The 13,613-nt window shown below is 46.3% G+C and overlaps 1 protein-coding gene across 5 annotated transcripts in view; it reads right to left on the bottom strand.

Moving 5' to 3' along the window:
- Positions 1-13,613, bottom strand: part of LOC104143746 (uncharacterized) — a 187,780-nt gene that overhangs the window by 150,827 nt on the left and 23,340 nt on the right. The window contains exon 1 of one of the 5 annotated variants that reach the window (XR_011141313.1): positions 6,635-6,688. The exons of the other annotated variants lie outside the window; for them this stretch is intronic. The gene's annotated coding sequence lies outside the window, so the exon portion shown is untranslated. Of the gene's footprint in view, positions 1-6,634; positions 6,689-13,613 lie in introns of those variants that run through there. 5 annotated transcript variants of the gene reach the window in all.

Here is a 13,613-nt window from a genome sequence, read left to right as displayed (position 1 = left end):
CCTGCTAATAAAGTCAAGTGCAAGAAAGATAACAAGCAAGAAAGAGCCCACTTTGGTGCCATTTTTCGCATGGGGCTGGCACCAGGGATACAACAGTAAAACACCAAGCTGTGGCATCTGAGTCCCACCCATGTCTTCAGCTAGGAAGAGCCACTGGAGATAGCTGCTGGGAACAGCCATTATCCAACTCTTATTACCAGTACTGAAACAAGAGAATAAGCTATATGCAACCTGGGAAGCCGACAACATGCTGGGCTCTTCTGGATGCTCCCATGCTACAAAATATTGCTTTACACGTGCCTCGTCAAGTGGAGACAGCCCTGACCTTCAAGAGCAGCTGCCTACGAGCTGCTCTTGCAGCCAAAACTCAGCTCTCACCCTCCTTAGCCCAACAGTGCTGGCCATAATCGGTCCCTTTCGCTAGGAAGCGCTCTATAACAAGACACTCAACATCATCAAAGCAAAAGTCAAAGTTTCTGGCTCACAGTGGATTTGAGACACTTCCGCCTCACAGTAACAGCATCAGAGCAACTGGCTTGTGGCTGAGGGTCCTGAGTGCTATGTTGGGCAAAAGGGGTAGAAAGAGGAGGACCCACTGACATGGCACACTTATGCATAGCGAAAAAGCTTTGGATATAGCCATTACCAAGAAAACCCTTTTAGAGCAACAAACCTGTTGTGTCAGCAGCCTTCCCGTAGCAGCCTAGGCTCTACCCTCTTTGGCTGCTCCGAAGCATTCACCTTGGAAGAGGTGGCCTTTGACAATTAAAATACCAGACACTTCAGGTTTTATTGCAAGCCCTCCTGCCTTGGAAAGAGCTGATGAAGGTCCCATTGTACTCCTAGGCCTGCGAGCTCCAAAACCTCATGCCTGTGGCTTAGTGGTACATAGGCCTGCCTGTAGTACCCACACTCTTCCACCTCATCCCCCCCTCCCTGCAATCCCACAGCCCCCTGGAGAAGCCCTTTGAGTCATGGCAGATACTCTTTTCTTCCCTCCTTTTCCCCCGCATAGTTTGCTTGCTGACGTCCAGAAAGGATTTTTACCTCCTGGAAAACAGACAAGGCAGCTCCCAGGGGCTCATGGCTGAGAGCACTCGATGACTTGCCATCGCCGTGACGTCAGCCAGCGATAGGGCCCAGGCTGGTTTTGGGGTGGGGGTGGGGGGCTCAGGCTCCTGGATTCCACAGACACTGGGACGGGCCAGCCAGGCTGTGTCCGGGCTGCATATGCAAACACACAGGACGCGATTTTGGAGTTGAGTGGCAACTTGCAGGCAGAGTGAGAGGATACCTCCAGATGACACCGTTGCCAGCCCACTTCAGCAGCCTGAGCGCAAGGCCAAAGTGGAGCTGCCAAGGGGCTGGGTTAGGAGATGGTGAGGCAGGACTCCCACATCCCATTCCCAGCTTCACTGATGGATCCGTTCACTGACTTTGAGACAGACACAAAAGGGCTAGTTCATTACTATCCTGCTCAAACTGCAAGATACAGCCACCACCAAGGATCTTCCCAAAGATCAGCATCACCTCGCAGCAGAAGACACTGTTTACTCATCCAAAGGCAACTCCAGATCTCCCTTCACTGTGCTGTAGAAATGTGCTATGCCTATGCCCCAGTATTTGACATCTTCAAGCCTTCCAGTCACAGCTGAGCCCTGGTTTTCACCTCCTACTACACTCCCATGCAAGGAATTCCCATTACCCAAGACCAGCATGCTGTGGGAAAAGCCAATACATTCTTTTTTTTTCCTTTTTTTAAGGGAAAAGCAACATCTTTAAGATCATTTTCTGTAACCACTCCAAACTCCCCTTTGTACAATTTCTGGCTCAGAGCCTCCCTATTTCACATTGCTGAAATCAGGGGACCCTCTTCACCTCCCAGCAGCTGTGGATGTGGCCCCTCATACCCATGCTGGGGAACCTGTTGCCCAGCTTAGCAGGCAAAAAAGCTCAGCAATGGCACAGCTGTCATGCACTAATGAGGCACTGAATGAGTTTTGCTGCCAAGCTGTCATGAGCATCACAGGGACAGATCGCAGTCCCAAAGAGTTCCTAGACTCTGCCCTATGGGTATGATGAGCTGGAGGCAGGAGGAGGTGAAAAGCATCTAGGAAGACTCAGTGGTGAATCTGCTTCATCTTTCTGTCACCTGCTGTCCCTGATGCTATCATCACGAGGGAGTAAGAATCCAAAACCATGTCTCTCCTCATCCCCATGGGGGGCTGCAGCCCAATCTCTGCATTGCTCTTCTCCTACTAGGGGAGAATAGCCTCAGTGTGACAGGCTGATAGAAGGGCCTGACTCCCCAGCCCTGTGGTGTGGGCACCCATACCACAGGGAGGCTGTCCCTCTTCAATTAAAAAAAAAAAAAGAATTTTAAAGAGTCATTTTTCTTCTTCTCCTCCTCCCTCCCCTTGCAGAAAGTCTTGGTTTCATCCCACCGTGGAACAAAAACAAATGTTCTAAACCGCAACATTTTTCATGAACCGGAATTTCTTGTAGTCTGGCCAGCCCTAGTGGATCAATACCAGTCATTTCTTTCCTCCTCTGCTCTGGCCCTTTCCTTCCAGCCTCCTCCCCCTGCCCCACTCACAGAGGGGAATAAGGGAGCTGGAGGTGCTGAACCGAAGAGTTGGGAACACTCTAGTTTAGTTTTAAAAGGGACAGAAAAACATTGGCGTCAGCCGAAGTACCAGGGCAGGCGGTGAGACCTTGTTTTGGATTTTGCAGAGATTGTCCCTAGGGAGAGCTTTTTCCCCCCCTCTCTCTCTCATTTTTTTATGCATGGTTTTGTTTGTAAGTTAAAAGTCGGAGGATTTGCAGTCTTTGAAGTGTGGTCAGCCTGCCAGATGGAATTAGTCAGTGCCTTTTAGTCGGAAATCCCAGGCAGATGAAGCGGGATGGAAGGATAGTGTTTTTCTCATTTACCAGGAAACCTTCTGCCTTGACTCCCACAAATTCAGCTGGAGACCTCCGTAGGACCCCAAAAACATCCAGGACTGAAGGCAGGAAAACAAACAAAGGGCTTTCACATGCGTAAATCGGTGTGGTACTGCTGAAGTCAATAGCCCCCAAGCAGATTTATGCTGCTCAAGATCTAGCCCAGATGTTTTTGCTGGTACTTGCCCGAAGCTATAAGATGTCAGTGGAGTTTCCTCTGTTTAAAAGCAGTGCTGAATTTGGCTCTCCTCAATCCCTGACTCATACCATCTTTCCATCTCTTCCTACCACGGCCTGTCTTGAATCAGATCTGCCTATTCCTGGACTCCTCAAGGTGAGCACTCCTCCTTCCAGGTGAGCAAGCCTCTTTCTCCCATATCTCTGACTGAGCCCTTGCCTTCCTTCACACATGCTGTCATTTCACACCCAAACCCAAGAATCCAAGTGCCATTTCTGAAGCTTTACCCATTTATTTTCTCCCTTCCTCTTCATCCTTCTTTCTTTCTTGAGCCCGTCCTTCACTGGTCACCATGGATTCGCTAAAAACTTTAGGTCATCCCTCAGGCAGGCCCCTGACTAACTTATACTTACAGAACATCCACTTATTTCCACATCATCCAAACCACCACCACTTAGTACCGCTTGTTCCAAACATGCAATGTATGGATGACAGACCATCATAAACACATGGAATATCATCAGTAGATGCGGAGACGAGCTCACAAGTCTTAGACCAGAGCTGAAAGCCTCCTTGTGAGAGACCAGTGCTAATCACTCACCTGCTGAGAGTTCAATTTTATTTCTTACAGGATGGAAGGGACAGAGAGGCTTGCTGTAGAATTAATGTGCAGCACTGCAATTCAGAGCAGACCCATGGGTCTGTGCATGGTTCAGATCCATGCACAGAAGGAGTCCAGTTTACCTTTGGACTCTCCAAATCTCTCAGCAGCACTGTGGCTGCCTCAACAGGAAGGTCCAAAGAGCACAGAATCAAAGTGGTCATGGTGCTTAAATACTTGAGGAAGCAATTAAACAAGGACTGATACACCTCTGAGTGACATTTTTGCTGTAAACACAAAAGGCCATCTCTCAAGAGTTAACAAGTGAGAGGCTACCAGCATCTGCAGTTATTACTAGCATTACATGAGTAACTGAACAACCAAAGCCATGGCCATTTTTTGAAGACTTCTTTAAAAGCTTTGCAGTCTGCAAAGGCAAAGGTAGATGGAGAAGCAGAAAGGGGACACTGCCCTCACAATATCATACTGCAGGTGGTATTAGGGCCAAGAGCCCAGGTTACGCTCTGTTGTCCTAGGGGAGGCAGTGTACTCAAGGGGCTAGCGGCACAAGTTTGGGAAAGCATCCAAGCAATGGGTGTGAACCTCAAGAACTGGCTTGGTTAAACTGCAGAACTCACTGTTTCAGGATTTTGGCTGAGAATCAGCATAGCAGGATATAAATGCAAAAGGATTAGCACTTTAGATTAATCAGAGCATAAGGAGAGACGAATGAAGCCCAGCCATCAACTATGAAAATTTCAGGGAGGCCAGTCTGCAACCAGACTGAGAACTACAGATGCTCACATAAGACTGAGCAGGAGCTATCAGTTGCTTTAGACTACAGAATGCTGTGACTGCCAGCTGAAGCTAAGGAGGGCTTTCCCTTTCTAATACCGTATACTTGGCCAATGAATTGGATGCCTTCTTCCTAGACATCAACACTACTCTTCATAGAAGATACACCATACACTTGTCTCGCCACAAAAATTTCCATGTTTCAGCACATATGAGTAAAGGGGACATGGACACATAACAGCACAGAAACCCTGAAGCAGATGCTCTCCTCTCCCACCTCCTGATGGCAGTTTTTCTAGAAGAGACTCATCCTGCTGCCACGTGAACGAGGATATTGCTCATCTCAAATAAGAAGCAACTCAAAAATGTTCACAGGGACCTTCTCTACAAAGTTCAAGCTTTTGCCTATCTTTGGGTATCAGCCACTGCACCAATAAACATCTCCATTGACATGCTAGCAGTAGGCTGTCTGTGGGAGCAATGCTGGCTACCTGAAGGGATGGACATCTGGACCCCCAGCACCCCACTACTAAGTGTCTAAAACCCTCTCAGCATTGCTGCAGAGCAACACTGCCCTTGGATGACCAAATCCAGCTCCTGCCTGCTGGACCCCCACATCACAAATTCACCTGCCCCCCTGAGAATGTAAAAATCACCATCAAAGAGCTAAGACAGCCACAGCCAGTACCTCTGCAGCTCTTGGTAAGCAGTGTGAAAACCATTAGCAGTCAAGAACCTTCAAAGTAAATCAAGCATGTTTCCCCTACTCAGAGTACAAGACAACTCAGCAGCACTGTCCAGCTTACTCCATCCCATCTATTTATGAGCCAAAGCTGCAGCTTCTTCAGTTCCTTTCTGCTCATGGTGCCTTTTCTAGGCTCTCATTGTGCCATTCCTCAGACCTGACTGGTTCTGGATCTCAAAATACTCATTCTGGGCATGGACAACTGTCTTCGGAAAACTCACTTTTTAAAGGAGTGCAAACGCTCTCTGAAAGGGGCAAGGGCATGCAGCTGATGGCTGAGCTCATTGTTAATACAAGGGCAATCTGCGAAGAGGGCACACATCCAAGCAAACAACACATGCTTGGGAGGGAGAAAGCAGAAGTTGGGCTCCCACCTTTTGACTTCATCCATGCTGCTCAGGAAGATTTGTCACAGGAGAGCACTGTGTTTGGCTTTCATTCTCCCTCACACCTCCCCTCTACCCTGCAGCCTGCTAGACAGCCTGACCACGTGCACAGAGGGACTGCATGTGCGTGGAGGGGGTCCACATGCACATTGTGGGGAAAACCAAGGCTGGGCAGGAGCTGTCCTTACCAGCCAGTAGAGAGGCCCATACAAGCTACGTTTCTGCACTGAGGACAGACAGGGACAAAGGGGAGCGATGGAGATTTAATTTATTGGAGACCTAGCCCCATTATGTATTACTCTTTGCACGTTTAAAGGATGCTATGAAGCTGCCAACATGGCCCAGGGCTGGGCAGAATATGAGGAACTCTGGTTTAGAGGAAGAGGCAATAAAAGAACCTGAGAGATCTGAAATCAGGAAAACAGTCTTGTTTATGAAGCCAAAAAGAGAGTGCAGCATATTCCAAGGCCAAGGGAATTTTTCTTGCAACGTTACTTTGCCTTGGCTACCTGACTGCTCTCACATAAACAATGGAGACACACCAAGAAAGTAAGGATACTTCACAGAGGTTATAAAAATATCACTTGTGTAATTAGACTGAATCAAAACTCATGACTTTCTGGTTGGAAGGAACGCTTGTGTTTCCCCTCTTATTTCTTTTTCTCCTCTAACTTTTTTTCCTCATAAAAATCTAGATAAACAAAAGCTCTGGGATATTGGATGGTTCCTTGCATATTGTTTTAAGAGCAGAAACAACAACAGCAACGACCGTGGTCAGGAGGAGTGTCTGTGATTGGCTTCGAGTAGCCCCTGTTTTTCTCTGTTTGTAGGAGCTGTTCTCACTCTTGCTCTACCCTGTGCAACAGCTGTCTGCATTTCCTGTCTCAAATCATTACGAGGTACCGTTGCCTTGTTAAGGACCTCCCTGCTTCTCCCACAGACATGGCATTATTTTGTAGGTGGGCCACATGGATTTAAATTCCTACCTCTCTCCTAGACTTCACGGGTGATTCACTTACTCCCTCCTTAGAGATAGATAACTGAAACGCAGAAAGGAGAAAAACAGTGCTTTAGACTCCTTTGTCTACTGTGACTAGTTCATGAACACTACAAGGCAGGGACTGTGTATCGCCTTGCACAAAAAGTCTGCAAGCCTTAAAGATGCTACTTGCAATATTACCCTCACAAACCCACACTCACCATACCCACTAACATACAGGTACTTCAGAGAAAAAGCACAAGTGCTGCCAACTTTAAATATTCAGAAGTGTTGTGTGTGGCCCTAAAACAGAATGATATAGGCATAAAAATAATAAGACTTAACCAACCCAAAAGTATTTGGAGGTTTTTTCATCTGTTTTCTCATTTGGACATTCTAGGCTTCAAATTTTCAAGGGATGTTGTCTTCCTCCAGGATCAAGAGAGCTAAAAATGCTAGTTTAAAAAAAAATAAAACTAATCAAAAAGCTGAGAATCTCATTCAGCCTCTTGATTCCAGGAGCCAAGACTCAAATAAAATCCACAAACATTGTAAGTTTTATGAGGATATTCAACAAGCGATGGCAATATTCAGTAAGTATAAGATGATAATTCCCACCTCTCTGGATCTGGTTTTATCTTCTTTTTCTTACCCCAGCTAAGGTAGCTATTTTTCTCTTCCTACAAGGACTCACTCTCTGGGCAAATGAAATGGCTTCTTACCACAGAGCAGAGGATGTAATCCTATCTATCTGTCAATTGTTCTTTAGCCCTAGAGGTCTCATAAAAATTAGTGGTTCACAGAGGAAAAAAAAAAAAAACCACAAGAAATAGCCATAATGAGAAAAGCTGCATCAGGAATCCAGCGCTTCTTTCCTGCTAGCTTGCCACTGGTCAGCCAGCCCTTGTGTGCTCCTATGTTGCTTCTTCCCCAGCCAGTGCATGATGGATAGAGGGATGGAGGACTGGAGGGCAGACCCCTGGGAAATGAATATCTACAGTGACCAAACCAGAGACCATGTCAGGGAGGAAGTGCAGGCTTCAAACAATCTTCACCAGGTCCTAAGACGACAGTGGGTTTAGCAGGAAGTGTCAGGAAAATTAGCTCTCAGCCTTGCACAGGAGCTCTTTGTACTTTTTGCTTTCTACTTTTTGCTAGGCCATCACAAGTTTAGGAAAAAAAAGGAATAAAGGCCTTGCTGTATTTCTATAATTAAAGCAGCAAAACTTCTTCTCTCTTAGAAAAGAGCTCTTAGAAAGATGGTGATTCCTACCCCCTTTATAGTTTTTTGCCTTAAACACACTCTAAAATCATGCTGTGTTACTATGGGATGCATTTAGCTGTGTACAGAAGCTAACTGGTAAAGGAATCTCACTAAGAGGGAAATGGAGACATACACTTCATTTAGGTGATTGTATATAAACACATCATCACTGCCTTCTAGAGGTGAAATCAAGAAAAGATAGCAGGATGACACACAGTCTCCAAGTTTTCAAATATAAGCAGCTTTAACTGGTCTCAAAAGGTGTTGATCCAACGAAAACATGAAATAGAAGTCAATGGATCTGAGTGGAAAATATTCTAGCAGTCAAGTAGGCTGTTCCAATAACACTACCTCTACCCACAGGTATGTTTGAAGGGGATGGAGAGAGAAGGGAGAAAGAGAGAAGGTTCTGTGCTGAATATCTAAGAAGTTTGGGCTCATTTGCAGATGAGGGGTTTTTGCAGAAATCCCACCGACTAACAAAACTGCTAGGAAGCTGCACAAGTGCCAGAATGCCTAAGACCGAGGGGTGATGGAAATATCCATCATGAATTGTTACAAGCAACAACAGGGCTTCCCCATAAATCACTGCAAACTCACATTAGGGCTATCAACTTATAACAAGGTCATGGTCCAGCCATTTCTGAATGCTAACAGTAGAGCTACGATAAGTCAACTCATGCAGCATCCCACCTCACCCTAGCCAGTGTTATCTATGCCTACCACCTTCCAGACTAGCACGAGCCTCCAGTCAAAACATTGTGGGCAAAGCAGTCAACACGTGCAAAAACTTGTGTTGTTCCACAAACCAGAATGAGTTTTAAAAAACTGTAAACTTGGTTTACAGGCTCTCTCTCTGCAAGGAGCAACAAGATCAGTTTTGCATCTCGCCAAAGTCTCTGTTACCCCGCACACACATGCATGCCAACATCCATGTCAATCTAGACATCCTCCAGCATATGCCATGTGTTTGCATGAAGCTGGCCAAAGAACAGTCCAAGACAATCTACTGGATCCACAGCAAGCAGAGATGGCTAAAAGGGACATTTCAGAAGATGAGCTCTGCTCTGTTGCAGCAAGGAAGCGCAGTTGGTGCAGCAATAGCATCTCACCCGCTCACAAAAGCGTTGCCAGATCCAAGACTAGAAAAAGGATATACCATCTTGCCTTGACCCATCCTTGCCTTGAGAATTAGCAGTTCATGGCAGACATTCTAATATGCTGCAGTAGTGAGGGTATACAGCACATCGTTTCTGTTATCTCAATACATGAACAGCTCCCACTAGCGCAATCCATTCCTTATTTTTATAAGCACCAAATACACCAAATTTCTTTCTTCCCCCTTAGAAATCCAGTGCTGGCCTAGCCTCCCTGTTGGACAGCTCAGTCAAGCAGAGTTCATCCCTGCCAACGCTGGTGAGAGATGAAACCAGATCCTGGGGCTCTGCAGCTGAAAGCTGGTCAGACTCCAGATCCCCAAGAAATCCTTTGTGGTCGCAGAGACGTCACCACTGAGGTGGGCTCTACCTCAGTCTGAGGAGGGCTGTCTCTGGTTGTTATTAGCTGTACTGAGGATACGAAGGACAAGAAGGCATCAAGCCAGAGTCTACTACAAAATGTAGTGATCCTACTTTTGCAGGACATGCATCTGGCCTTCATTAATTCTTAAATGGTCCAATGTGGGTAAAAAAATTGGAGTGGTAGGGGGAGGGAGCTAAAGCACTAAATACTGAATGAGGTAGTCACAGGGGATGTTCAGAAAATTGATTTATTATTTTAAAGATGTTTCTGATCAGGGAATGCCTTATCCAACAGGCGCACGTCGAAGCACCAGCGTGACTGCGCGTGGGCCTACACACGTGTGCAGAACAGATGGCCTCTGACAAAGACTCAGCCTCGCAATTTCTCATGTTGGCTACCCCAAATGTTAGGGTGATGGTCTGTGAGGTCAGGCCAAGGAAGAGCACTAGGAATTTGGTCATGAAATGGCACTGAGATAGTCTTTCATCCCACTGAAAGGAAGCACCCGAGTTAGGCATGCAACCAGTACTCCTCTGCCTGCTGCCACTGGAATATGCAGATCCTTCTAAAGGGGACCTCAGATCAGAGGTGGGCTAGAGAAATGAAGTTACAGTATCCCCCATTTCTTTCCACATGGCTGGAGGCACTACAGTCTTTTTCATATGGCTCCGAATATCCGTTAACGCAGAGTATATAGGTGGCTGATACAGCCTCTATGGCTTCCAGGAGGGAAGAACTTCCCCTGCCTTGAGGACATAGGGGTGGCAGATTGAAAGAGAACTTCTTACAGCTCATGAGAATCGGAGTCCAACTACAAGTGTGGCTATGAGTGTACATCAAAGGGTGATTCAGCCGCTATGAATATCTAGATAGGTGGGTCGCTGAGTACGCAGCTGAGTGTACTCATGTGGGCAGCTAAACACATGGCAAAAAAACAGGGTGCAAGCAGCCTGTGAATGAATAAGTGGGCCAGAAGCAAAAGGACAAAGCAGGGCAAAGAACTTGTTCAGAAGAAAGAGTCAAAAGCCATGCCAAATTCCGTCTTAGATTAAACCTAAGATGTCCCACTGCTTTGCTGTGACATGACAGCAAACAGCTAATGGAAGGGCCAGCGGCCAATAGCCCGTATTTTCTGGGTGGCATCACATGGACACACTTGCACTGATTTGATGTTCAGAAGCAGGGCAGACCTTGGGCTGACCTGACCTCCAAGTTAGCAGAATTGGAGCTGTGGGAAATGACGCTGTAAACAGGAAAGGATGAGATAAATAAGAGATGGGGAGGAAAGAGATCTATTTTAAGTGACAGTGGCTTTTTAGTTCCATTTCCCCTCTTCTGCTCAGCTAGAAACGAAGGCCCCCACCCTTTTCTGCATGCCTGCCAAGACAGCATACACTTACCACTTACAACGTTTTGTTAGCCAATGCAAAACTCACTGCACACCACTTAACGCCACTGCAGAGACTGCCCAGGAAACCAGGAAGTATGTGTCTATATGCTCCAGCAACCTTAGGGAAAAGACTGGCACTGGGTCTGAAGTTTGCAGCTGGCTCCTCTTTGTTAGGCGAGGCATAGTCATGTTGCATATAACTTTGCCCAGAGATATTCTCCCTCCTCCCTAAGAGAAGGTTTATTGTACTAGATGCTGTAAAAACTGAAGATGGTACTTCATGCAAAGCATTTACAGTCTTTAGAAACAACAAAGTACATCAAGGAGAAGTGACCAGCTCCAAATCACATAGGGCAGTGAAACACAGGGGACTAGATCTAAGATCCCAGAGCCCCCTTCTAACGCCATCCAGGACCTGGGGTCGGCGCCTGGTCTCTAGGAACAGAACCCCACTCAGTGTCCCTCAAGGCCCAGCATGGACCTCTGCAAACTCTAATCTGTGTCCCTCGGGTGGCATTACTCTGTGCTGACCCTCTCAGAACAGAGGTCAGATTCTAGCTACTGCAGCCCATTGCAACTCTAGTTTGAAGCCACTTTAAATAGAGCAAAGCTACATTTAGATATTCAACATCCACAGTTCCGTGCTCCCATTCCCGGGTCACAAACACGCACTTCTCATTCTGATGCACTAGCAACTGGTAAAAGGAAAAAAAATTTCTTTTCATTAGCCTAAATATTTTTGTTGCATTCTCAGAACTGGATGTTCCCTGCCTAAAATGAGATTTTAGCCCTGCAATTAATGATCCCTCCTGTTAGCAATTGCTTTTCCTTCACTTTGCTCTCCATGGTTCTCTCCCTTTAGGTAAGTGGCAGCAGGCTGTGCCCTGCATTTCCAAAGCAAAATACAGACTGTTCCAACACAGTTCCCATGCAGAAGGAGAAGGGATCGGCCACATTTATCTGAAAAAAACAGTTCTGTTACAGCAACTCAGTTAAATAGACAAGCTAAACAAAATACAATTAGGTTTCCTTTGGCCAGCCTGGAACATATGGTATTCGTCAGCCAGTCGTGTTCCTCTCTCGATTCTGGCAGGAGATAGGTAACTCGTTCCAAACATTAAGAAAGCTCCTGGAAAGTCAGCATGCTGAGCAAACTATTGGAAAGGGCTAGTTGGGAATATAATAGCTCACAAAGACACAGATTTGACAGCATTTCTTCCACATTGTTCAGCACAGCTCTAGGTTACAATGCCTCTGGCTTTAGTACATTCCTGGTTCACATTGTTCCCAGTGGTACTGCATCTGTAAGTTCTCATTTGCTAAGCGCAAACACACACAGTTCAGAGGCTGAATACTCCTACCAAGCAGGCGACAACACAAAGGTGTGCAAGGAAGAGGCTCAAAAAAGACAAACTGCATCAGCAATCTGCACAGCAAACGCTTTGTTACGTTACCTTTCCATGTGCTCAGACACACTGAAAATGGCTACTGTCATCCCAGAACAGACAGGCAGGTAGTTAGCAAGAAAATGGCACTAAATACCACAGCGTCATAGAGATCGATTGCAACAGAAAGGAATATCCTCTGAATTTAGTTATCAACCAGAAAATTGCCTAAGGATCCTGGCTCTGCATTAGGAATATTCTGCTCTATCGCAGTTTACAAAGAAGTTAGCAAAGAGCTGATTCACTGAGAAAGGAGTCTGTGTTTTAATAGAGGGAAGTGGAAATCTTGCTATGGTAGAGTAGCAGCTGTGAAACAACTGCCCCAGCAAGATCAGTAATGTCTATGGGAAAAGGAAGCTGAGAGAGCACTACTGATTTATCCCGGTAACAACAGAGGCTTCAGACTTGAAGTGATAGGGGTGCTTCCCACCACACATTGCAGGCCTGAGTAAGAGTTTCAGCCGCTTGACCCCACACGGTTCAGCCTCAGCACTTGCCATTGCCAGGGCTGGTCTGACATCTCTCACATAGGTCTGCTTGATGAATTTTTTTTCAGCAAGGAAGTAGAGTTCCTCCAGTGCAGTTACAAGCCTGCACTGCTTCCAGATGTTCTGCACTGCCTTTTATCTTCCCGAACAGAGTTGGTGTTACTACATAGCTGTTCTTCACCCATCCCTCTTGACAGACAGACTGGCTGGCCCGGGGCATTGCAGCCTCAGCTTTTGCTTGGGCAGTGAAAAAGTGGGACATGCGACAGGAAGAAGTGCAAGAGGATTTCTGCTGAATATTTCTGTGCTTTCCTTGGTTCACCTGTTTGTTGCCGGACTAGGCTTCCTCCCTCTTTCACCCGCAAGGCACGTTCACTCTGTTCCTTCAGAGCATAAGACTAGGGTATTTCAACCTCTGCAATGTGGCTCTTCAGTGACTTTTCTTGACACACCAGTAACATTTCGGAATACTCTGACATTTTTTTCCTCCCTCCTTGTAATCTTATACCCCTTTGTAACAGTGTTGAGGCAGGAGGTATTCCCTTGCTTCAGTTACAGGTTTTTGGCATCCAAGACCTGGCTCAGGCAATAGGTGCTTCTGAATGTCCTCACTGCATCTGCCATAGACCAGATTGTTAGGTTTAACAGCATCAAGTGCACTAGGAAAGCATTTTCCACTCTTCTTGATTGCTATTATGAATCAGCAAATCTTGTCGTGATCACCAGCTATGTGCTGGAGCACATCGAGCATGAAGTGCTTGCAAAAAACCTTTGCGTCTGTTTCCACTCCTGGACTGTTTAGTCCCATCATACTCAAAAGATTAGCTGCCATGCATAGCTCCGATATGCCATTTCTTTGTGGTTACATGCATTTACTC

The sequence above is a fragment of the Struthio camelus genome, chromosome 5 (assembly GCF_040807025.1).
Source record: "Struthio camelus isolate bStrCam1 chromosome 5, bStrCam1.hap1, whole genome shotgun sequence".
In the NCBI taxonomy this organism is placed as follows: Eukaryota; Metazoa; Chordata; class Aves; order Struthioniformes; family Struthionidae; genus Struthio; species Struthio camelus.
The sequence above is the reverse complement of the archived record's forward strand: the minus strand, read 5'-3'. Positions and strand labels throughout refer to the sequence as shown.